Source organism: Ovis aries, chromosome 2 (genome assembly GCF_016772045.2).
Source record: "Ovis aries strain OAR_USU_Benz2616 breed Rambouillet chromosome 2, ARS-UI_Ramb_v3.0, whole genome shotgun sequence".
Taxonomy (NCBI): Eukaryota; Metazoa; Chordata; class Mammalia; order Artiodactyla; family Bovidae; genus Ovis; species Ovis aries.
This window is the reverse complement of record NC_056055.1, coordinates 150,774,365-150,800,944: the sequence shown is the minus strand read 5'-3', so window position 1 is coordinate 150,800,944 and position 26,580 is coordinate 150,774,365. Positions and strand designations below refer to the sequence as shown.

Sequence of the window (26,580 nt, the reverse complement as noted above, 5' to 3'; positions counted from 1 at the left end):
CCATGGGATTTCCCAGGCAAGAATACTGGAATGAGTTGCCATTTCCTTTTCCAGGGCATCTTTCTGACCCAGGGACTGAACCCACATCTCCTGCATTGGCAGGTGGATTCAGCCACCAGGGAAGCCCCAGGAAAAAGCATAGATGAACTCAAAACACATGTTGCAATAGATCCTTTGCATTAAATATAGAGAACAAAACACAAAAACACCATTCTTCCAAGCCCTCCTTTCTCCCAAGGCAGTATCTGTCTGTGGTCTAGTATACACACCCTCCCCAGGTCAATTCTTAATGATTATACATACACAAACTATTTGATTGTTCTGTATTTTTTGTTCTAGCCTTGGTTTCATCACTTAATAAAATGTCTTAGAGCTATTTCCGTATTAGTACCTATAGTCCTAACTCATTCTTTCCAATAACTATATAATATTCAATAGTATAAATTATTAATAATTATTTAAATACTCTTTTTTAAACTTTATACACACAGACATATATATATATATATATATACACACACATTTATCTTCTTGAAAGGTAAGTTAATTAAGTGACTAGAATTGCATAAACATCAAATAATCATATCTGACATTTGATATGTAAGGGAGAAATCAAAAGGACCATGTTATATACATAGAAATCTTCACTATTGAGTTATGTCTAATAGTGGATGAATAGAACCATCTCCAGTGCCTCCAGAATCTGAGATATTAGGATTCAACTCCGTTTAAAGATGCACCATAATGAAGCTAAAGCATCCTTGAAGCTATGCAAGTCCACAGACACACAGACATAAAGCTATGTTATATAACTCTATGGTTCAGTTTGCAGTCTATCTTTTTACAAAGCATGAGATGTATTCTCCTCTAATCAGAATCACTTTGTGTCAAAGTCCTGACAGGAAACAGATGGCACTTTCAAGTGGGGGAACTGAGGTGAATTTAATGAAGGGACCATTTTCACTGGTGTGAGGGTTAAGGGAAACCAAAAAGGCATGGTGAGTATTAAGGGCTTGCAACACAGAGAGCGATGACCACCTTTAAGCCCCAAGATCAGAAAAGAGAACAGTCACTGGCTCCGAGAGCAACTCTAGCTGTGAGCCCGGGCACCTGTGGGAGACATGCCCTGGCAGACTGACAACCAAGCCTCTGCAACCACAAAGGGGACACCTGACCGACTCTTCATGGTTTTCTGTTTGCTGAATCTGGCACTCTAGGTGAGGAGAAGAATAGTCAGTCAGTCTGGAGGGGCAAAGGGAAACGAGTTCTCTTATATGAAAGAGGTACATCCGTGTCCTACTTTTCTCATTATTAGTCACGTTTGTGGACCTCAGGGCAAAGCCTTTCACCAAGAACCACAGATGATATATTTATCCAGTCATCGAGTACCCACGCTCATGAGTGCATGCTCATTTGCATTTCACTCTATGTGACACCATGGACTGTAGCACACCAGGCTCCACGGTCCATGGAATTTTCCAGGCAAGAATACTGGAGTGGGGCGCCCTTTCCTACTCCACAGGATCTCCTCAACCCAGGGATGGAAATGGAGTCTCCTGTCTCTTGCACTGGAAGGCAGATTCCTTATCACTGAGCCACAAGGGAAGCCCTTATCCAATCATGTGTGTGCCTGTGCTCAGTTGCTAAGTCATGTCTGACCCTTTGTGACCCATAGTAATGAATTAATCGACATCTCTGAAAATTGCCCACACCTCGGGTTTTAATTCCAATTATATAGAAAAGAGACTACATACAAGAAGAGTCAATAGTAAACCATCCTCTACCTGCCTCCTCCCATCAGTATTTAGTTTCCTTATTATTCCAGGCTCCGGCTCTGCAGATAACATATGCCATCAGTACTGAATGGAATGTCTCTGTCCAGGCTCTAGGAGAAAAATTCCATCATGGCTGAAGGCTAAGCCCACCAGACAGTGCAAGAGGGAGAACTTGAGTAAAGGATGGGATCCATTCTTATGTTTATAATAAATATTAATCCGTGACAGAAACAACATACAAGAAAGAATATGGATGGGGTCCATAAGGAAGCAGATTCTTCCACAAATCAATATAGTTAAATAGTATTCTGGTAATTCCAAAGCAGCAATCTTCTTTAAGAATAAAGTTTGTTTTAATTTATAAGCAATAGCAAAAAAAAAATGGAGATGAGAATATCAGCAGATAGTCTTACCCTAAAACAGTAAATTTGGTTAGTTGGAAAAACAGAGTCCGGAGGAAGCAGTGAGATTTTATAGATTTGAAAATTACTTTCCCCTGAAAAAGTTTTATTTAACTTTGAAATAAGTTTGATTTACTCTATTTCCACAGTTCACTTTATGTACTACCAAAGCATGGCATTTTTAGTAGTTTAACATGTCATACTTTTTCTTATGAAATTTTTTTTCTAAACAAGTACTGAAGAGGAAAATGATTAAGGTTCTACCTTTGGCTCAACAGCTGTACAAGAGTTTGAACTCATTTTAAGTGATGGGCTACTGTGTTCACCTTGATGCCTGGGTGAGTCCAAGGTTTCCAAATGGTGACCTTCATAGTACAAATGACACTTGGGATGGAATACTCTATATCTCTCTATGTGACAAAATTTTTTTCAATAATAATTATGAAAAAAAGATGAAATTTTCTGAACTTTCTAAAAATAATGTCAGTAAAAAACAAATATTACAGTATAAAAGGACTGAATTGTTTACCTTAAAGTGTTTTCTTTCTTTTTTTTTTTTTAAGATGGAGAACACATAAAGAAAGGTTTCTAAAATCTAACCCCATAAGATATGACTGTAAGGGGATGGCTCAAGGATTTTTGCAGGGATAGAATAATTCCGTATCTTGACTGTGATGACGGTTACACAAAACTGGGCTTCCCTGATAGCTCAGTTGGTAAAGAATCCATCTGCAATGCTGCTGCTGCTGCTAAGTAGCTTCAGTCATGTCCGACTCTATGTGACCCCATAGACTGGACTATGCAACCCACCAGGCTCCCCCATCCCTGAGATTCTCCAGGCAAGAACACTGGAGTGGGTTGCCATTTCCTTCTCCAATACATGAAAGTGAAAAGTGAAAGTGAAGTCACTTGGTCATGTCCAACTCTTAGCGACCCCATGGACGGCAGTGCACCAGGCTCCTCTGTCCATGAGATTTTCCAGGCAGGAGTACTGGAGTAGGGTGCCACTGGAGACCCCAGTTCGATTCCTGGGTCAGGAAGATTCTCTGGAGAAGGGATAGGCTACCCACTCCAGCATTCTGGCCTAGCGAATTCCATGGACTGTATGGTCCATGGGGTCACAAAGAGTTGGACACAACTGAGCAACTTTCACTTTCACTTTACACAAAACTAGACACAGATAAAATTGTATAGAACTGTACAGGTACCCACCAATGAGTAAATGTTAAATTGATGAACATGGAATGAGGGCTATGGAGTGTATCAAGGTCAGTCTCCTGGTTTTGATATTGCACTGTAGTTGTGTAAGATGTCAGCCTTTGGGGTAACTGGCTGAAGTGTACCAGGACCTCTCTGTACTATTTTTGCAACTTTCTGTGAATCTGTAATTAACCACAACCCTCTCCCAATCTTTTAAAGGTTACAAACTGTGTGATTCCATTTATTTGACATTCTTGAAAAGACAAAAGCATAGCAACAGACAACAAATCATTGGTTGCCAGGGCAGGAGAAGAATATGACTACAAAGGAGTCACTCAAGGAGATTTGGAGGGAGAAGGGAGGGACAATTCTGTATCCTGATTGTTATTGTGGTTAGGAGAATCTATACATGTGTTAAAGCTCTTAGAACTATATACCATGAAAATGTCAATTTTACTGTATATTAATTATTTTTAAAATTTGTCATTATCTTACATATTTAAAAAAAAAAACTGTTGAAAGCTTTGGAATCTGACTTTCATTTGAATTTTGCAATAGGGAATTCCTTGGCAGTCCAGTGGTTAGCACTCTGTGCTCTCACTGCCAAGGGCCTGATACAGGAATTCAGATCCTTCAAGCCACTGAGTGAGACCAAAAAAAAAAAAAAAAACAAGGGCTATTGGGCAAGTTAAGTCCCAGTTATCCAATCTATAAAATAGTAATGATAATATCCATCTGATGATGATGTATGCAAACCTTAGCACATTGCACAGCACTGAGTAAATAACATCACTTATTTTAATCTTTTTTTTAATTTTGGGAATCCAATCTGTAATAAAATTTAGAATAAGAAAAAGAGCTTAATGGATATTTCCAATGGAAACTTAATTGTCTAGAACACACCCTTTGCTTTATCATTTCTAACTTTTTGCTGACTTTGAGCTATTTCATAACTCTGAATTTGTAGATATTTGATAGTAATACAAAATAATTTTTATAGTGTCATATAAATAAATTCCTTGGTGGAATTGTGGTGTGGTGGTTTAAACTGACTTTCCCCACATTGCTGAACCACCCTACCCTGCCACATCCTAGTGAAAAATTCCCATTTTGTGTCCTTTTTGTAAATTAAATGTAACATTCCTTTATTCCACATGAAATGGTGGTTCTTTTGATTTCTCCCTTTAACCAGTTATAATGTATTTCCAATTTCTTCATTGAATAATGAGTTAAGTAAAATCTTTAACATGTGCTTATTTTACATCTGCATCAGAGTCATGATTTTACCTTTTGGAGGGAAATCTACCCTTTAACAATTTTATAGCTGGAAAATTGCTCAGTGGCAATGGGAAATTGTAACAAAAATCACTAAACACAGTATTCTAGATACTAAGTTGTTTTGGCTGTTTTGAATTATCTGAAATTTTAGTGCCTTTCAAATCAATAGTCCTGAAGATCATATAAAGTTTTTGTTATTCTTGTTAATAGTGCTTTGAACAGACTAGGTCCTTAATTAATATTTGCTAAATACATCAATCAAATTGTTATTTTATCTGAGATTGCTCAATTGGATGGAAAAACAGACTTAATTTTTGTCCTCTCAGGTTGAGGCAAAAGTCCACAGGGCTCATTATTACTTATTTATAGTTGTTTCAAATTATATGTCTAGAGGGGCTAGATTATACCAGATAGCTCCCAAACCTTAGCGGCTTACCACAGGGAAAGTTGATTTTTCCCTAATCATTGCAGTGAGGGGAGTCTTTTAATGACTGTCACTCAAGGACTCAAAATCTGGAGACTCTGTGCTGTGTGCTGTGCTGAGTTGCTTCAGTTGTATCCAACTCTGCAACACTATGGGCCCTAGTCTGCCAGGCTTCTCTGTCCAAGGGATTCTCCAGGTAAGAATACTGGAGTGGGTTACCCTGCCCTCCTCCAGGGGATCTTCCTGAACCAGGCATGGAACCCATGTCTCCTGCATTGGCAGGCAGGTTCTTTGCCACTTGCACCACCTGGGAAGCAGTGGAGATTCTATTTAACACTTATTTCCCTGGTGGCTCAGATGGTGAAGCATCTGCCTGTAATGCAGGAGACCCAGGTTCGATCCCTGGGTCAGGAAGATCCCCTGGAGAAGGAAATGGCAACCCACTCCAGTATTCTGGCCTGGAGAACCCCCTGAGGTCACAAAGAGTCAGACACTTTGCGACTGAGCCACCTTCCCTTCCCTTCACACTTCACTGGGAAATGATATGTTACCTCTCACATTTCGCTAGCCAAAGCAAGTCTCACAGTCTCACCTTACTTCGAAAGGGGCAGGGAAGCACAGCCCCTGCCTTGTGCCAGGAGGAAAGAAAGACCAAAATAGCATTAATGAATCCCACATCAATATGCTCAGAGATAAAAGGAGCACAGAAGGATGATGTGCCCCACAGGAGACTTCTGATCATTGTTAATATAAACTGTAGAGATGCTAGAAATGTAGTTGATACCTTCACCTCTCATGAAAACATTTCCATGCCACAGCCCCATAAAATATCATCCTTTGTGATTGTTTTTGTTGTTTTTAGAGTTTCAGAGAGAAAAGAAAACTTTCCTTTTTATTATCACCACCAGAAAAGTCACTGAGGTCCCTGGCAGAGGTGAAGAAAAGCTGGGGGCATTCATTTAAGAAAAGGAATAATTTAAATATCCAAGGGAAAACATAAAAATAATCAAAATAAAATGTCAAGTGAAGAAGCAAAAGAAGAATGAAAAAAGTTTTTATCAGGTACAAGAATATTTTTCAAAAAGCAGATCAAGAGTCTGATAAAATGCTTACCTGATAATCTACAGCCAGGATGGGTGCAGAGCCCTGGTTGATTTTTGTATACTTTCTGGTGAAGACAAGAATGGTTATGCCTGGCACAGTTTTAGAACAGGAAGAATGAAGGTTTTAAATCACTGTTTTATTGAAGGAAAAAAGTAGCCTGCACCAGAGGACTCAAAAAACCCAGGAAGTGAAGTGTAGCCAACGACTGCCCAGGGGCATGGGGTGGGAGTGGGGGGGTCTGTACTTGGATCCAGACCAAGTCTGTTTCAAGTTTATTTGATTGAGAATTTCACTTTGAAAAGAGTACTTCATGGGGACCTTTGGGAGCTGTCAAACTCTGCCCCGAGGCAGAAGATTAACGGCTCTGTGGACCAGCAGGGAGAAGCCCAGTAAATCAGAAGCCCCTTGTCTGTGGGTCTGCGGCTTACAGGTGGCAATGTAACAGGCTGTGCCTCTCTGCAGGGGCCTCAGGGACTTCACAGTTAATGGGTCAGAACTAGCCATGTGGATGAAGGAGAGCCTCTGAATATGTTCTCCAAACTGCTGATTGAAAAATGGGCTTGAATGAGCCTCTGAAAGAATTACCTGTCTTCTGGAAGGATCCCCAGGAAGCTGGTAACAGTGGTCTCCTCTGGGGAAGGGATCAGCCTTTTGTGTCTTATGAGGGGGGCGGTCAAGTGTAGCGGTTAAGAGCGTGACCCTGGAAACTTTGGCCTGTCCTTTAGTAGTTGTATGGTTTTTAACCTTAAAGGGTCTCAGCTGTAAAATGGGGATTATAATAAGGATTAAATGAGTTAATTATTCAAAAAGCGGGACAATGAACATAGCGTTATGCAACTTTTGGCTTTTTCCATGTATTTGCATATATTTACCTATTGAAAAAATTATTTTATTCTATTTTATTTTATTGAAGTATAGTTCATTTCCAAGGCTTCCAGGTGAGTGTAGTGGTAAAGAATGGTAAAGAATGATAGTGGTAAAGAATCCACCTGCCAGCACAGGAGAGGCAAGAGACATGGGTTCAATTCCTGGGCCAGAAAGATTCCCCGGTAGGACAGCATGTCAGTGCACTCCAGTGTTCTTGCCTGGGCAAGAAGAGTCTGGCAGGCTATAGTCCGTGGGGTCACAAAGAGTCAGACACAACTGAGCATGCACACAAGTTGATTTGCAATGTTGTGCCATGAAAAAAAGGTATTTTATGTTTTCATAAAGCATTAGAAATATTTCTATAGAGCAAATAATTGTCTCATAATATGCTTTCTTGGATTTTATATTTGTAAGTGAAATTTTCTTACAGTTAGACACAACTATAATTCTCCTTCCTCTGCCCATCTCCCTTCTTTGCATTTCTTTTCCATGATCTGGTCCTGCATTTGGCTATATGGTAGCCTGGAAGTGTGAGGGGTCATTTCCATCAGTGGCCCCCATCACCCAGTTCTCTGGTAATCACCTAAATATTTGCTCCCCAGAGAAATTTTCCATAGCAAAGAAAAAGAAATAATATTTACCACTCCTGCACCTCATACAGTCCCCAAAGAGGGGTGATGCTCTCTTCCTGCATTTTACTTTGCAGTTAGGAAGGCAAGGGAGTGTTCTCAAATGGATATTTAAAGGCATGGATGTTCAGAGAGAACTACCATCCTCCAGTTTTGTTTTGTTTTTGTTTTTGTTTTTTTTTAATTTCAAATATACGCAAAGGTAGAGGGAATAGTGGAACAAACCCTCATGTATCCAGCATCCAGGTTTAACAATGTTAACTCTGCCATATTTGCTCCTTTTTTCTCTTAGTTGTTTTAAGCAAAATTGTAGAGCATGACTTTGTTTTCCCCTTTTTTCCCTCCTTTGTAAACACAGCTTTATTTATACAGTTGGATGGCATCACCAACTCAATGGACATGAGTTTGGGTAAACTCCAGGAGTTGGTGATGGACAGGGAGGCCTGGCGTCTGTGCTGCTTCTCCACCAGGAGTTATTGTTGGGCATGTAATCTGCGGATTTTAATTATTTATTTATTTTTCCTCCAAGTTATGTTGCCCTCTGAGGTTCCAAGGCTTGCCACAGACTCGCCAGTGAGAGTGTTTCCTAGTGTTTGGAAACTTCTCTCTTTTCTAAGACTCCCTTCCTGGGACAGATCTCCATCCCTATCTCTTTTGTCTCTCTTTTTATCTTTTTACTCAGCGTTCAAATGTTCTTTTGATGAATTCGTTTGGGAGAAAGTGGTCTCCCAGTCCTATTCCTCCACCATCTTAGGACTGCCTCCCAATAGCTCTCTTCTACTTAGAAGGTACTCAAGTGACATGACAACCAAATATAGTATATTGAAACATTATATTGATTGGGTCTTGATTGGAACAAATAAACCATAACAGGAGATTTTGAGAAAATTAATGAACTTTGTATCTTGATTAGGTCATTCAGTTCAGTTCAGTTCAGTCACTCAGTCATGTCCGACTCTTTGCAACCCCATGAATCGCAGCATGCCACGCCTCCCTATCCATCAACAACTCCCGGAATTCACTCAGACTCACGTCCATTGAGTCAGTGACGCCACCCAACCATCTCATCCTCTGTCGTCCCCTTCTCCTCCTGTCCCCAATCCCTCCCAGCATCAAAGTCTTTTCCAATGAGTCAACTCTTCGCATGAGGTGGCCAAAGTACTGGAGCTTCAGCTTTAGCATCATTCCTTCCAAAGAAATCCCAGGGCTGATCTCCTTCAGAATGGATTGGTTGGATCTCCTTGCAGTCCAAGGGACTCTCAAGAGTCTTCTTCAACACCACAGTTCAAAAGCATCAATTCTTTGGCACTCAGCCTTCTTCACAGTCCAACTCTCACATCCATACATGACCACTGGAAAAACCATAGCCTTGATTAGACGGACCTTAGTCGGCCAAGTAATGTCTCTGCTTTTGAATATGCTATCTAGGTTGGTCATAACTTTTCTTCCAAGGAGTAAGCGTCTTTTCATTTCATTAGAGTATTGCTAATTTGGATGCTATTGTGGGAAAATGCCCTTATCTCTTAGATATGAATAAAGTGTCAGGTTACTTATAGACCAAATTCATAGCAGCCTTACTCATACTAGTTAAAAAAATAGGAACAACCTAAAAGTCTGTCAATTATGATGAATGGATAAATAAAATATGGAATATCTACATGATGGGATATTATCCAGACATAAAGTATTGACTCATGCCACAACATGGATGAACTTTGAAAATATGCTAAATGAAAGAAGCCAATCACAAAAGGCTACATATTGCATGATTCCTCTTATGTAAAATGTCTAGAATAGGCAAATGTATTTAAAAAGATAGAAAGTAGATTAGTGGTTGCCTAGGGCTGGGAATGTAGAAGGAAGTGGGGTTAACAGCTTAAGGATTCAAGTTTATCTTTTGGGATGATAAAAACGTTTTAAAATTGATTGTGGTAGAGCTAACACCTATCCTACTCAAACTCTTCCAGAAAATTGCAGAGGAAGGGAAACTTCCAAACTCATTCTATGAGGCCACCATCACCCTAATACCAAAAACCAGACAAAGATGCCACACAAAAAGAGAAAACTACAGGCCAATATCACTGATGAACATAGATGCAAAGATCCTTAACAAAATTCTAGCAGTCAGAATCCAACAGCACATTAAAAAGATCATACACCATGACCAAGTGGGCTTTATCCCAGGGATGGAAGGATCCTTCAATATCCATAAATCAATCAATGTAATACACCACATTAACAAATTGGAAAATAAAAGCCATATGATTATCTCAATCGATGCAGAGAAAGCCTTTGACAAAATTCAATACCCATTTATGATAAAAACCCTCCAGAAAGCAGAAATAGAAGGAACATACCTCAACATAATAAAAGCTATATATGACAAACACACAGTAAACATTATCCTCAATGGTGAAAAATTGAAAGCATTTCCTCTGAAGTCAAGAACAAGACAAGGGTACCCACTCTCACCACTACTATTCAACCTAGTTTTGGAAGTTTTGGCCACAGCAATCAGAGCAGAAAAAGAAATAAAAGGAATCCAAATTGGAAAAGAAGAAGTAAAACTCTCACTGTTTGCAGATGACATGATCCTCTACATAGAAAACCCTAAAGATTCCACCAGACAATGACTAGAGCTAATCAATGAATATAGTAAAGTTGCAGGATATAAAATCAACACACAGAAATCCCTTGCATTCCTATACACTAATAATGAGAAAATAGAAAGAGAAATTAAAGAAACAATTCCATTCACCATTGCAATGAAAACAACAAAATATTTAGGAATATATCTACCTAAAGAAACAAAAGACCTATATATAGAAAACTATAAAACACTGGTGAAAGAAATCAAAGAGGACACTAATAGATGGAGAAATATACCATGTTCGTGGATCAGAAGAATCAATATAGAGAAAATGAGTATACTTCCCAAAGTAATCTATAGATTCAATGCAATCCCTATCAAGCTACCAACGGTGTTTTTCACAGAGCTAGAACAAACAATTTCACAATTTGTATGGAAATATAAAAAACCTCGAATAGCCAAAGCAATCTTGAGAAAGAAGAATGGAACTGGAGGAATCAACCTGCCTGACTTCAGGCTCAACTACAAAGGCACAGTCATCAAGACAGTATGGTACTGGCACAAAGACAGAAATATAGATCAATGGAACAAAATAGAAAGCCCAGTGATAAATCCATGTGCCTATGGACACCTTATCTTTGACAAAGGAAGCAAGAATATACAATGGAAAAAAGACAATCTCTTTAACAAGTGGTGCTGGGAAAACTGGTCACCACTTGTAAAAGAATAAAACTATAACACTTTCTAATACCATACACAAAAATAAACTCAAAATGGATTAAAGATCTAAATGTAAAGCCAGAAACTATAAAACTCCTAAAGGGGAACATAGGCAAAACACTCTCTGACATAAATCACAGCAGGATCCTCTATGACCCACCTCCCAGAATATTGGAAATAAAAGCAAAAATAAACAAATGGGACCTAATGAAAATTAAAAGCTTCTGCACAACAAAGGAAACTACAAGCAAGTTGAAAAGACAGCCTTCAGAATGGGAGAAAATAATAGCAAATGAAGCAACTGACAAACAACTAATCTCAAAAATATACAAGCAACTTATGCAGCTCAATTCCAGAAAAATAAACTATGCAATCAAAAAATGGGTCAAAGAACTAAACAGACATTTCTCCAAAGAAGACATACAGATGGCTAACAAACACATGAAAAGATGCTCAACATCATTCATTATCAGAGAAATGCAAATCCAAACCACAATGAGGTACCATTTCATGCCAGTCAGAATGGCTGCGATCCAAAAGTCTACAAGCAATAAATGCTGGAGAGGGTGTGGAGAAAAGGGAACCCTCTTACACTGTTGGTGGGAATGCAAACTAGTACAGCCACTATGGAGAACAGTGTGGAGATTCGTTAAAACCTGGAAATAGAACTGCTATACGACTCAGCAATCCCACTGCTGGGCATACACATGGAGGAAACCAGAATTGAAAGAGACGCATGTACCCCAATGTTCATCGCAGCACTGTTGATAATAGCCAGGACATGGAAGCAACCTAGATGTCCATCAGCAGATGAATGGATAAGAAAGCTGTGGTACATATACACAATGGAGTATTACTCAGCCATTAAAAAGAATACATTTGAATCAGTTCTAATGAAGTGGATGAAACTGGAGCCTATTATACAGAGTGAAGAAAGCCAGAAAGAAAAATACCAATACAGTAAAATAACACATATATGTGGAATTTAGAAAGATGGTAATGATAACCCTGTATGCAAGACAGCAAAAGAGACACAGATATATAGAACAGTCTTTTGGACTCCGAGGGAGAGGGAGAGGCTGGGATGATTTGGGAGAATGGCACTGAAACATGTATATTATCATATGTGAAATGAATCGCCAGTCCAGGTTTGATGCATGATACAAGATGCTTGGGGCTGGTGCACTGGGATGACCCAGAGGGATGGTATGGGGAGGGAGGAGGGAGGGGGCTCAGAATGGGGAACACATGTACACCCATGGCGGATTAATGTCAATGTATGGCAAAACCAACACAATATTGTAAAGTAATTAGCCTCCAATTAAAATAAATAAATTTATATTTTAAAAAAAGAGTGCTATTGTTGTTGTTCAGTTGCTTAGTCGTGTCTTACTTATTGTGACCTCATGAACTGCAGCACACCAGGCTTCCCTGTCCTTCACCATCTCCCAGAGCTTGTTCAAACTCGTTCTTTGAGTCGGTGATGCCATCCAACCATCTCGTCCTCTGTCATCCCCTTCAATCTTTCCCAGCATCAGGGTCTTTTTTAATGAGTCAGCTCTTCACATCAGGTGGGCAAAGAAGAATGCTATACTTCCCCCTTTTTCCCTTGAGATTGACTTGTTGAAAAGTCACCATCCTCCTTTAGATCATCTTCTGACAGCGTGTGAGAAAACAGCAGATAGGGCTTACAGAAACCTCATTTCTAGCATGTTCGTCACTCTTTTTATAAAGATTCTGAAACTCAGTCCACTAAGTCAGTGTAACTTTCTTTACCAATACAGAATTTTGAGCTCTGCCCTATTCTACCAAACGAATCTTAGTCATCATCTAGATTTGGGTTTCCTCTTTCCCCAGGGTGGCTTCCAAGTCTCTGGGGGTTTATAGAATGTGGACATGTGTAGAGGGGTGGGTCTTGGGTGCCTCTCTGCCATCTTTCATGGAATCCACTGAAGCATTCCCACGGGCTTCTGTCCACTCAGTCCATGCAGAGCAGTGCTAGATTTTATTCCACTCAGCCTGAATCTTACCAAATCAAGTCCGACTGCTCACCACTCAAAAATCAATACTCGAGAGGCCAATGTTGGTAGAAAGGAAAGATGCTTTTAATCAGAATGCCAGCAATCTGGGGAGATGGCGGACTCAGTGTCCCCTCAAAACTATCTCTGAAGATTCTGCAGCCACGAAAGTTTTTAAAGGGTAAAAAGGAAGAAATCTTAATCATTGAGATAATGGGTCAGAGTCATCACCATCCCCCACTGTGTGTCAGCTTATGAGCTGCTTGTTGACTTTTTATGAGTTTTCTTTAGATGCTATCTTATTCCCACAGTTTGTTCTTGAAATTACTGAAGAGGAATCCAGGGAAGAGATCTGGTAATCTGTTAATTATTTATTCTTCATTTCTATTTCTTTGATGTACAGAAAGAACCAACAGGTTAGGCAAGGTATTGTGTGATCAAAAGATCTGAAAGGAGTGCTAGGGCCGGAGATGAATAGAGCCTGGTGGGAGAAAGGGGAGCTGGTTTAAGGTTAGTGGAAAGACAAAAGGGACCTTCTGCTGAGAAGTTTTCCTTCAAAAGAGCTTTTTCTTGTCAGAAACTGATTATAAAACAAAATCTCCTTAGGTCACCCAGCTTGGTCCTTGTCTATGATACTCTAGCATACAAGAAACTTTTTATGGCTCCAGTTCTCAGCTCTGGGATTCAGCAGTCCATGGGGTCATTTTCGTCTGTCTTGACCTGTGCTATCTGGCAGTCTCCAGCCACAGGTGGCTGCTGAACATTTCACTGAAATATGGCTAATAAAAACTGAGGTGTGCTGTGACTATAAAGTATACATTAGATTTCAAAACCTTAGTACAGGGACTTCCCTGGAGGTTCAGTGGTGAAGACTCCATGGATCCAATGCAGAGGGCATAGGTTTGATCCCTGTTCAGGGAACTGATTCCACGTACTGTGTGGCGTGGCCAAAAACAAAAACTTTAGCACAGAAAAATGCAAAATATCTCATTAATAATTTCTCTATTGATTACATGTTGAAACGATAATATTTAGGCATATGAGGTTAAATAAAATAATTTATTAAAATTAATTTCACCAGTTTCTTTTTAGGTTCTTTAATGTGGCTACTTATTAGAACATATAATAAGACAGAAGGGTTAGTTACTTAGTCATGTCTGACTCTTTGCGACCCCATGGACTGTAGCCCGCCAGGGTCCTCTGTCCTTGGGATTCTCCAGGCACAAAACTGGAGTGGGTTATTGTTGTTGCTGTTGTTCAATCGCTCAGACGTGTCCAGCTCTTTGTGACCCCACGGACTGCAGCATGCCAGGCTTTCCTGTCCTTCACCATCTTCCAGAGCTTACTCAAACTCATGTCCATTGAGTTGGCGATGCCATCCAACCATCCGACCCTCTGTTGTCCCCTTCACCTGCCTTCAATATTTCCCAGCATCAGAGTCTTTTCTAATGAGTTGGCTCTTCACATCAGGGGGCCACAGTATTGAAGCTTTAGCTTCAGCATCAGTCCTTCCAATGAATATTCAGGGCTGATTTCCTTTAAAATGGACTGGTTGGATCTCCTGGAAGTCCAAGGGACTCTTGAGAGTCTTCTCCAGCACCACAGTTCAAAACCATCAATTCTTCAGCACTCAGCCTTCTTTATGGTCCGACTTTCACATCCACACATGACTACTGGAAAAGTGGGTAGCCGTTCCCTTCTCCAGGCAATCTTCCCGACCCAGGGATCGAACCCAGGTCTCCTGCATTGTCAGGTGGATTCTTTACTGTCTGAGTCACCAGGGAAGCCAACTTACTGGAACACTCAAAATTACATATGTAGCTCAAATTACATTTCTATTGGACAGTGTGCTGGTCTAAATTTTCCGTGAGGCCACTTCTTTCCCACTATGCCATTTCCTCTCCTTTGTCACATCAAGGTAGGGGAATTCTGGTGATTTACCTACTCCACAAACTATTCTGGAATGGGATTCAGTAGGGTGAGAGGTAGCCTAGTCCCCTTTCATAGGAACACTCACTGCTATCTCACTTGTTAACTTTTCCTCAGCTTTCCTTTCTCCTTCACATTTAGTCAGGGAGTAGGTAATACAGCTTTTCTGTCTGTCTTCCAAAACTGTTGTTTATACCCCACCTGAGTATTTGAAAGTCAAAAGCCAAGAATTTGACTCTGGTTCTACTGTTATTCTTACCCCGAGGCAATCTGTGCATAAAACACTCACTACTGCCAGAATGGGGTAGATGTTACAGAGAAGCAGGAAATACTGGGAATGAAAGCTGCATTAGTTGCTACACCAAAGCCTCACCCATCATTCTAGAAACACGCGTTGTGCAGTGATTCTGTCAAATGCTGTGCTAGGGTTTGGGAACCCTGAGATGAAGGTGACCCAGGCTCTACCGTCAAAGAGGACAGGCCTAGTGAGAGATTTAAGTGTATAAATCCATAGTTGCAGTGAAATTTTAGAGGCACTGTGGCTGAAACACCTCTTCAGGACACAATATTGCACAAGAAAAAGGCTGACTGGCTAATTCTCCTACAAGGTCAGGGCAGAGCAACCGGGAAACTCAAGCCAAAGCACTATGGGTACCAAACAGTTTGCTATGAATTCTTTGTGCCTCAGGAAAGTCACTTTCTGAGCCTTGGTTTCCTCATCTAAGAATACTGTGGATGATTCCTTCTATCTCAAATCACTGCCACGAAGGAGAAAAGTTTATAACGTAAATATACTAAACTCTTAGCATGGTTCAGCACTGGGTGGTAGGTAGGATTATGGGTGACTGTTGTTTTGTTCTTAATGTTCTGTATTACCCAATTGGGGTTTTTTTTTCTTTAATAATAAACAAGTATTACTTTTATAATCAGTTCAAAAAGGAACAATCTGATTTTTAATTTTGCCTTTGCTGCCAAACTTCTTGAACTAGTGACCTATACTGGCTCCCTCCTGCACTTCCTCCCCATTCTCTGAATCCAGCCATTGTAACCTGGCTTCCATTCCCTCATCCAAAGGTCTCCAATGGCTGCCCACTTGCCAAGGCCAATGACCTCTTTTCAACCCTTGCCCAACTTGATTTTGCCACATCATTAACACAGCTTCTTAAACTTTCTGAAAATCACTGTTTAAACTATGGAAATAATGTACCTGTACTACACACACACAGACACACACACACACACAAACCCATCATCTACAATGTTACCACCATAATACTACCAAGGTTATTTTGATATATTTCCTGCTAGTCTTTTTAAGTATTTTTTGCATCATTATAGCATGAATATAAATCCAGTTTTGAATTTACCACCTCTTTCTTGAAACTCTTGTTTCCATAAAACAATTATTTTTTGAGTTTTCAATAATTTACCCATTTTTTAAACTTGTACTATTTTGCATAAAATTTCTAAAGTGCTTGTTAATGTGTAGATCCCTGGGCCCTACTCCACCCCATCACAAATATTCTATTTCATTACTATTGGTTTGGGCCAAGAGCCTGTTTCCTGCTTTATATTGCAAGAGGTCCAGAAATTCTGCTGCAAAACATTTCTACAAACTCACCCCTCCACAGCAACCAGCTAACCAACCAACTGAGGACCAAAAACAACTTTGGAAACCCAAACCAGTGCTCCCTAATCATGAGATTCTCTACAGGTTGGGTTTGAGTATCTGTCTACTTTTTAATCCCTTCTCATGATTTTTTAAAAAAATATTTATTTGGCTGCAATTTTTGCTGAAGCATGTGAACTCTTAGTTGTGGCATATGGGATCTAGTTCCTTGACCAGGGATTGAACGCAGGCATTGGGGAGCATGGAGTCTTAGCCACTGGACCACCACGGAAGTCCCCCTTCTCATGATTCTGATGAGCCATGACCTTAGCTGAAACTACACTATTCTATTTGCGTTTTTCACTTTCAAGCCCCAGAGCCTTTGGTGTGCTATTCGCTTTGCCTGGGTTTCCATTCCTTCTCACATTCATCCTTGAAGCACAGCTCAGATGTGGCCTCCTCTGTCAGATTTCACAGTTGCTGTTGTTCAGTCACTCAGTTGTGTCTGGCTCTTTGCTGCTTCATGGACTGCAGCACACCAGGCTTCCCAGTCCTTCACCATCAACTAGAGCTCGCTCAAACTTCTGTCCATTGATTCGATGATGCCATCTAGCCAGAGGATTTCCTATGTCCTCTGTCTTTCTTTCCCACTCACAAATTAGTCATTTAAGTGTCTATGACTTTAGGCTGGGCAATGAGCTACTTGAGAGCAAGTATAGTGCATGTATTTGCTACCTATTCCTGAGTAACAAATTTCCTCAAAAATCAATGTTTAAAACTACAATAAACATTTTCTACTTCACAGACCTTCCAACATCTGCAGTTCAAGGATTCAGAAGCAGCTTAGTTGGACGGCTCAGGCTTGAATCTCTCATGAAGTAGCCAAGGTGTTGGGTAGGGCTAGTCACCTGAAGGTTTGACTGGGGCTGAAAAATCCACTTTCCAGGTGGCAAACTTAAGTGGCCAGCAAATCAGTATCAGCTGTTGGCAGAGGGCCTGTTATTCTTTACATGGATCTTTTCATATGGCTGCTTGGGCATCCTTACAACATGGTGGCTGCTTTTCTTCAGAGCAGGCATTCTGAGAGCAAGAATAAGACTATAATTTCTTTTATGACCTAGCCTTGAAGGTCACCCACTATCACTTCTGTAGGGCTCTATTGATCACACAAGACAACCATAATACAGTGTAGAAAATTATGCATGGATATAAGTAAGGATCATTTGGGGTCATCTTTGAGGCTGGCTACCACGGAGAATATCTATTTTTTTCTTTTGTCTATCCATCACTCTTTGTAGGAAACACATTTCATGTTATACAATCAGGTTGAACCTTCCTTATCTGAGGGTGAAGCAACCTAAGCCTGGCCAACTTGATATTCCATTGCTCTGGTCAGAGTGGTCGGTTAAATGGGCATGTGACTAACTAGAGATAATCAGAATCTTCCTTGACTTTTGATATACGGATTCTAAGGAAGAGAGGGTCTCTATTCTGCTATTTTGAGATCTAAGAATGATCTTAGCTGGAGTTTCTAAAGGCCATTTGTTCAGGTCAAATTGGAGGAAGCTATCTTTAGTAAGAAAAAATGAGGCCAACTCATAAAGAGAGGGAAAAACGAGTAGAGATGAATAGAGAAAAAAAAAAAAAGAGCCCTGATGAAATAATTTGAGTTCCCTTGATCCAGTCAAGCCTGAAATTAACACAGACTTTTTAGTTACATGGGTCAATATATTTCCTTTTTTATTTAAGTTAGTTTAAGTTGGATTCCTATTGCCTGCAACAAAAACAATTCCAACACATTAGCAGGGTCTGTATCCTACTTCTCTTGAGTTTCTAAGATTGGGTTCTAAGTACTCAACTCAAGTTGGATGAATTAATTGTTGTTGTTGCTGTTCAGTCACTAAGTCCTGTCTTGACTCTTTGCAATCCCTTTGTGGACTGCAGCATGCCAGGCTGCTCTGTTCTTCACTATCTCCCGGAGTTTCCTCAAATTCATGTCCATTGAGTCAGTGATGCTATCTAACCATCTTGTCTTCTGCCACCATTCTTTTCCATTGAGCGAGGTCTTCACATCTGGTGGCCAAAGTATTGGAGCTTCAGCTTTAGTGTCAGTACTTCCAATGAATATTCAGGGTTGATTTTCTGCAGGATTGACTGGTTTGATCTCCTTGCGGTCCAAGGGACTCTCAAGAATCCTCTCCAGGACCACAATTTGAAAGCATCCGTTCTTCAGTGCTTACCCTTCTTTATGGTCCAACTCTCACATCCATACATGACTACTGGAAAAACCACAGCTTTAACTATACAGACCTTTGTTGGCAAAGTGATGTCTCTGCTTCTTAATATGATGTCTAGGTTTGTTGGAGCTTTCCTTCCAAGGAGCAAGCATCTATTAATTACATGGTTGCAGCCACCCAGTCTGAATTGATTTTAGAGCCCAAGAAAATAAAACCTGTCACTGTCTCTACTTTTTCCCATCTATTGGCCATGAAGTAATGAGTCTGGATGCCATGATCTTCATTTTTTGAATGTTGAGTTTCAAGCCAGCTTTTCCACTCTCCTCTCTCACCCTCATCAAGAGGCTCTTCAGTTCCTTTTTCCTTTCTGTCATTAGAGTGGTAATATCTGCATATCTGAGGTTGTTGATATTTCTCCTGGTAATCTTGATTCCAGCTTGTGCTTCATCCAGCCTGGCATTTCACATGTACTCTGCATCTAAGCTAAAGAAGCAGGGTGACAATATACTGCCTTGATGTAATCCTTTCCCAATTTTGAACCAATTCCTTGTTCCATGTCTGTTCTAACAGCTTTTTGAACTGCATACAAGTTTCTCGAGACAGGTAAGGTGGTTTGTTACCTCCATCTCTTTAAGAATTTTCCACATTTTGTTGTAATCCACACAGTCAAAGGCTTTAGCATAGTCAATGAAACAGATGTTTATCTGGAACTTCCTTGCTTTCTCTGTGATCCAACAAATGTTGTCAATTTAATCTCTGACTCCTCTGCCTCTTCAAAACCCAGCTTCTACATCTGCAAGTTCTTGGTTCATGTACTGCTAAAGCCTAGCATGAAAGATTTTGAGCATAGCCTTGCTAGCTTGTGAAATGAGCACAATTGTATTAACATTCTTTCGTGTGACCCTTCTTTGGGATTGGAATGAAAACTGACTTTTTCCAGTCCTGTGAACACTGCTGAGTTTTCCAAATTTGCTGACATATTGAGTGTATCACTTTAACAGCATCATTTTTGCGGATTTGAAATCGCTTAGCTGAAATTCCATCACCTCCACTAGCTTTGTTTGTAGCGAAAGTGAAAGTTGCTCAGTCATGTCCAACTCTTTGTGACCCCATGGACTATAGAATCCATGGAATTCTCCAGGCCAGAATACTGGAGCACGTAGCCTTTTCCTTCTCCAGGGGATCTTCCAAACCCAGGTCTCCTGCATTGAAGACCAATTCTTTACCAGCTGAGCCACAAGGGAAGCCCAAGAATATTGGAGTGGGTAGCCTATCCCTTCTCCAGGGGATCTTCTTGACCCAGGAATCGAACTGGGGTCTCCTGCATTGCAGGCAGATTCTTTACCAACTGAGCTATCAGGGAAGCCCTCAAGCATTGTTTGTAGTAATGCTTCCTAAAGTCCACTTCACTTCACATTCCAGGATGTCTGGCTCTAGGTGAATAACATCATGATTATCTGGGTCATTAAGACCTTTTTTGCATAGTTCTTTAATGTATTCTTGCCACCTCTTCTTAATCTCTTCTGCTTCTGTTAAGTCCTTACCATTTCTGACCTTTATCATGCCCGTCCTTGCATGAAATCTTTCCTTGATATCTCCAATTTTCTTAAAGAAATCTCTAGTCTTTCCAATTCTATAGTTTTCTTCTATTTCTTGGCACTTTTGATTTAAGAAGACCTTCTCATCTCTCCTTGCTATTGTCTGAAACCCTGCATTCAATTGGGTATATCTTTCCCTTTCTCCCTTGCCTTTCACTTCTCTTCTTTTCTCTGTTATTTATAAAGACTCCTCAGATAACCACTTTGCCTTCTTGCACTTCTTTTTCTTTGGGATGTTTTTGGTCCCTGCTTCCTGTACAATGTTACGAACCTCTGTCCACAGTTCTTCAGATACTTCATCTACCAGATCTAATCTCTTGAATCTATTCATCAATCACCTCCACTGTATAATCATAAGAGATTTTATTTAGGTCATACCTGAATGGCCTACTGGTTTTTCCTATTTCTTCAAGTTAAGCCTGAATTTTGTAATAAGGAGCTCATGATTTGAGCCACAGTCAGCTCCAGTTTTTTTTTTACTGACTGTATAGAGTTTCTCCATCTTTGGTTGCAAAGAACATAATAATTTGATTTCATTCTTGACCATCTGGTAAAACTCATGTGTAAACTCATCTCTTGGGTTGTTGAAAAAGGGTGTTTGCTATGACCAGTGTGTTCTCTTGACAAAGCTCTGCCTCAACCACTGATGCCGAAAAAGCTGAAGTCGCCCAATTCTATGAGGTTGGATTAATACCTTAATTATCATATTTTTACATAAAAGTAATCTGATATATACAAATGTTGGGGATTATTTTTTAAAGAATTGGCAACTTACCAAGTAAGTAACAGCTATGAGAACACTAAAAATCCTAGCACTTTGAAAAGTTTGGGAATCCGGAAGCCTACAGAGCCATTACGTCGGTCAGCTATGCTCCGTTCCCTGCAGTCCTGTGTGATACAGTCGAGTGAGTGGTTGACCAGCATCCTGAGAACATGCAGCAAATGGCTGAGCAAAGGAGCACTGTGGGAGATGCACACCAGGTTGCCTTGGTGACGGGAAATGGAAGAAGGCACGAAGTGCACCTCCCCACATTAGGGTAACACTTGGGTAATATGATATCACAGACTTTAGGATGAGTAAACCAACCACAGACATCCACAGGAGCTGGCTGGGGGTGGTGGGTTTTTGGTCTCTCTAAGAATCATGTCCATAGGGGAATTTGCAATAGCAAGAGGCACTATCAGATTCGTAGCTTCAGGAAAAGAGTTCACCAAATAGCTGGACTAGTAATCAGATTATCTCAACTCTTGCCCAGGCTGAGGGACTGCAAGGAACAGAGGAGTACATGGCTTCTAAAGGAATGTTTGCTGTGACATAGATGAGTAGTATCAGACATGTGAGTGGTTGTTCTGATATAGAGTGATATAGGGAGATATAAAAGGAAGGAAGCCAAATACGGGAAAGAGAAACAGATTGTCTGCTGCCTGCCTTTCTCATCAAAGTCTTCTAATACTCACCAGTTCTGTTACGTCTAGGAAAACCGTTATGCACATCATCAACCAAGTGACAGGTCTTTATTTTTAGTTCATCACAGAAACCCTGCTACCCAAATGATGCCTGACAGAAAAATCTCCTGTTGGTAAGGACCTTTTCTCAAGCCAAGGGAAACCTCAGAATTCCTTAGTTATCCCCTGGGCTTGTACAGCAGGTCAGTTTTCTTTAATTCCATAAACTCCTATGACTCCTAGTTACATACCAACCACTGTTTTTCAGAAAGGAAACTAGTGTCTATACCGGTAAGAGCCTAGATTCTGGAGTTAGACTGGCTGTGTTCAAATCATGGCTTCCTCACTCAGTTGGCCTGTACCATCTAGGACAAGTCGTCCTTTGTGCCTCAGTTTCCTTGCCAGTAAAATGGGGTTAACAATATGATAGTAGTATCTCCTCATAGAGACGTGACAAGTACTAATTGAATACGTGTGTGTGTGCATAGAGAGAGTTTAGAACAGTGTCTAACACACAGTAACCCCTTTATAATTTTTTGATATTATTATTATATAGACAAAATCGCATTTCTCTGTATGAAACTTCCTCAAATCTTCGTCACTATACACAGATCTCATTAGATACGTCTCATTAATGGGAACTATTTGTGGATCAAATGTTGTTAACTGGCTTAAGCCACTTTGGTGTACAACGTCAGTGTTTTGGTGGGGCCTCTGCCAATTTGTCCCCTTAGAGTCTGGTGTCCATGAGCTCAAACCTCCTGACCAGAACCCCTTGAGAAAACTGAACCAGATGTCATGATGTCATAAAGCCAGATCCAGCCATGCTTCTCATCTGGTCAGGCGACAGAATCCTACACTAAGTAGCAAGCATGGGACTAAACAAATAGCCAGGCCTAGAGCACCATTCTGGGCTCACACAAAACTGATGCCCCATTCATTTAAGGGTAAGATGCCCGTGCATCACACATCCCTCAGTAATCATCCATGTCACCAGTAACTTGTTAAGCTATTTCTAGCACCTCTTATGCTAAAGAATAAGGGAAACCCATATTACCCATTAGAGCACTTCAAAGTGTTCATTAACAACTTATACTTCCTAGGTGGTACAGCAATAAAGAATACACCTGCCAAGGCAGCAGACACAGAAAACAAGGTTTGGATCCCTGGTTCAGAAAGATCCCCTGGAGCAGGAAATGGTAACCCACTCCAGCACTGCTGCCTGGGAATCCCATGGACAGAGGAGCCTGGCGGGCTATAGTCCATGGGGTCGCAAAGAGATACGACTGAGCACGCTTGCACAGGGTGAATTTTAAAACTATTTTTTAAAGCACACTTATCTTGCTATGCTGAAGTATTTCAATTATGACAATAATCACCTAATGTGAGTAGAACTCTCAGACAAAAAAAAACGTGTTTTTTTGGTTAGGTGACAGCCTACCTATTGACCCTGATTTTTGAAGATGTTCATAGATTCCTCATTAAAAATGAATAATTAAAATAACATCAGCTGATAAATGCTCTCTTTGCAAGGAAGCTTCATAGCTCCTGACTTGATAATCACCAAAAAATGTGTTTTCAGCTACGTGGGTGGGTTGGAAGTGATTCTTCATGTGACTCAGGCACTAACTAGATCTCCTTAATTCCAGGATTATCAGTGGAAAATGGTTTTCAAAGAAATAGATTTTTGATGAAGCAAATGGAATTTCAGAACTTAAATATCAATGTATTGACATAGAACATTTTTTTAACTCTTGCAATCTGTAGAAAACAACTTTGATTTACAGTACAAAAGTCATGCAGTCAATATGGTGGGACAGAATTCACTGACATATTTATTTAGGGCACACCTCACCCCTTTGCTTTTGACACTGAACCAAAAGTAGGCCACGGTAGGCAAAATATTAAAAGAAAATAAAGATATTTTTAGTGTCTTTGATGGTACATATATTTGTCTCTCACTAGTTGCACAGAGGGCAGCAGGAGGGCACAGATTTTCTGCAGAATAAGGGAGAGAAGGAAGAAGGAAGGAAGATTAAGAAGGCCAATTGCTGAAGACAAGCTTCATCTAATTGGAAGTGTCTGGTATATCACTAAAACCCTGAACCAAAAATTGTTTTGCTTTCTGTTGTTGTGTTAGGGGAAATGAGGGAACCTTATGATTATTCAGTCAGTTCAGTCGCTCAGTCATGTCTGACTCTTTGCGACACCATGGACTGCAGCAAGCCAGGCTTCCCTGTCCTTCATGAACTCCTGGAGCTTGCTCAAACTCATGTCTATCTAGTCGGTGATGCCATCCAATCATTTCATCCTCTGTAGTCCCCTTCTCCTCCTGCCTTCAATCTTTCCCAGCATCAAGTTCTTTCAAATGAATAAGTTCTTTACATCAGGTGGCCAAAGTATTGGAGCTTCAGCTTCAGCATCAGTCCTTCCAATGAATATTTAGGACTGATTTCCTTTAGGATTGACTGGTTTGATCTCCTTGCAGTTCAAGGGACTCTCAAGAGTCTTCTCCAACACCACAGTTCAAAAGCATCAATTTTTCCATGCTCAGCTTTCTTTTTATGGTCCAACCCTCACATCCATACATGACTACTGGAAAAACCATAGCTTTGACTAGATGGACCTTTGTCAACAAAATAATGTCTCTGTTTTTTAATATGCTGTCTAGCCATAGCCATAGTGAAGTCGCTCAGTTGTGTCTCACTCTGCGACCCCATGGACTGTAGCCTACCAAGCTCCTCTGTCCGTGGGATTTTCCAGGCAATAGTACTGGAGTGGATTGCCATTTCCTTCTCCAGGGGATCTTCCCGACCCAAGGATCGAACCCAGGTTTCCCGCATTGTAGACAGATGCTTTACCGTCTGAGCCACCAGGGAAGTTCAGCCAATTCATGGGGGTGTAAACACGAAACTGTTTAACTGTCCCCAGCCCCGTCTGGTATAATCCCTCTTTTCTCAGGTCAGTGAACCCTCTTATCTTTACGATGTCTCCATCTAATTCCATAACCTCCCAGTCTCATCTCTAATGCTCAGCCCTATTCATTTCCAAACTTCAATCTGAAAACCAAAACAATATAAAACTTCAATGTCCATGTAGTGGGAGTGGGAATGGGAGATGTGTCTACTATCATACCCACATCTTCTCCCTCTTTCCCAGACAAGAGCACCCTAGGTCTGGAGAATGGAATGAGAATCTCCTTCCCTGGCTCCTTTGGATGGGGGTGGGGGTAGGGAGTGTGGAAGGTGGTGGTGGGGAAGGTGCTACCACTGAGGCTGCTGCGGCTTCTCTAACGCCAACAGATTTTCTTTCCCCTCTTGAGTTGCCAGTGTCGGCTTTCCCTGAGTCACATGTCCCAGCCCACAGCCTCCTGACAGAGAATCTGGCTCAAGCTCAGCCTCTTCTCTCCCTCAGCCCAAGTGGTCCTCTTGTTTCACATGCTCTTGAATGTGAAACTGACAAGATGGCTCAAGCTCAGCTACTTTGTCTGCTCCACTTACAGGAAATCCTATCCTTGCAGCACAAATTGTGGAAATGCAGTCTGGAGCCTCATTAAGAGTGAATTAGAAAAAAAAAAAACAAAGAGTGAATTAGAGCACTTTGTAGGAGACCAGGGGAACAATAGAAAACAATCTGTCATTAACTTAAAGGCAAGGCAGTATTCCTGGAAGTAATGCGATTCCAAGTTGAGTGGAGCTGATAGAGCAAGCCACCAATCCATCTCCTAGCTCCAAACATTACTTTAATGCCCAGAACACAAATAAAGAATACATCAGGTGCTTTAATTGGTAAGACAGATATGAAGTTTGATTTTAGCTAATAGAGAAGAGATAACAGTTCTATTTAAGCCACACCCATTTCCTCTCACACTTGTGGTGGAAGCTAATACCTTCAGAGCCCCTACCCGTCCCAGTGCTCTAAATCTTACCCTAATAGTGCTTTCATCCTACCCATCCTAAGTCACTTTCAGTTCAGTTCAGTTCAGTTCAGTTGCTCAGTCATGTCGGACTCTTTGCGACCCCATGAATCGCAGCACGCCAGGCCTCCCTGTCCATCACCAACCCCCAGAGTTCACTCAGACTCACGTCCATCGAGTCAGTGATGCCATCCAGCCACTTTAGTCGTGTCTAACTCTCTGGGACCCTATGGACTATAGCTCACCAGGCTCTTATGTCCACGGGATTCTCCAGGCAAGAATACTGGAGTGGGTTGCCATTTCCTTCTCCAGGAGATCTTCCCCACCCAGGGATTGAACCCAAGTCTCTTACGTAGCTCCTGCATTGACAGGTGGATTCTTTACCACTAGTGCCACCTGGGAAGTGCTTTCACCTGATAGAATGTGGTCACTGAAAATCAGTTTTGATGTCTTCTTCCTGAAAGAAGTGAAAAAAGAAAGTGAAGTTGTTCAATCGTGTCCAGCTCTTTGCGACCCCATGGACTGCAGCCTGACAGGCTTCTCTATCCATGAGATTTTCCAGGCAAGAATACTGGAGTGGGTTGCCATTTCCTTCTCCAGGGGATCTTCCCAACCCAGGGACTGAACCCTGGTCTCGCACACTGCAGGTAGACTCTTTACCGTCTGAGCCACCAGGATGAGACCCACTCCAAACACCTTCCTTATTTTCTTACTCACTAAACTTAATTGATGAGCTCTATCTTCTCAACACCCATATTTTCTATACTCTTTGGGGAGTCAAGGGACAATTCTGGGACTCAAATCCATAATTATTTTTTTAACTTTTTATTATGGAAATT

General features: G+C 40.8%; 2 long non-coding RNA genes across 3 annotated transcripts in view; one reads left to right on the top strand and one right to left on the bottom strand.

Moving 5' to 3' along the window:
* The window catches only part of LOC121818825 (uncharacterized), a 69,870-nt gene that overhangs the window by 19,269 nt on the left and 24,021 nt on the right, over positions 1 to 26,580 (bottom strand). The window contains exon 4 of one of the 2 annotated variants that reach the window (XR_006058962.2): positions 26,155 to 26,198. This is a non-coding gene — a long non-coding RNA (uncharacterized LOC121818825). Of the gene's footprint in view, positions 1 to 23,637; positions 26,199 to 26,580 lie in introns of those variants that run through there. The other variant, XR_006058961.2, reaches the window with a different exon arrangement.
* Positions 508 to 12,340, top strand: LOC132659210 (uncharacterized). The gene is made up of 2 exons (XR_009599332.1): positions 508 to 2,514; positions 3,596 to 12,340. It is a non-coding gene; the product is annotated as an uncharacterized LOC132659210 (long non-coding RNA).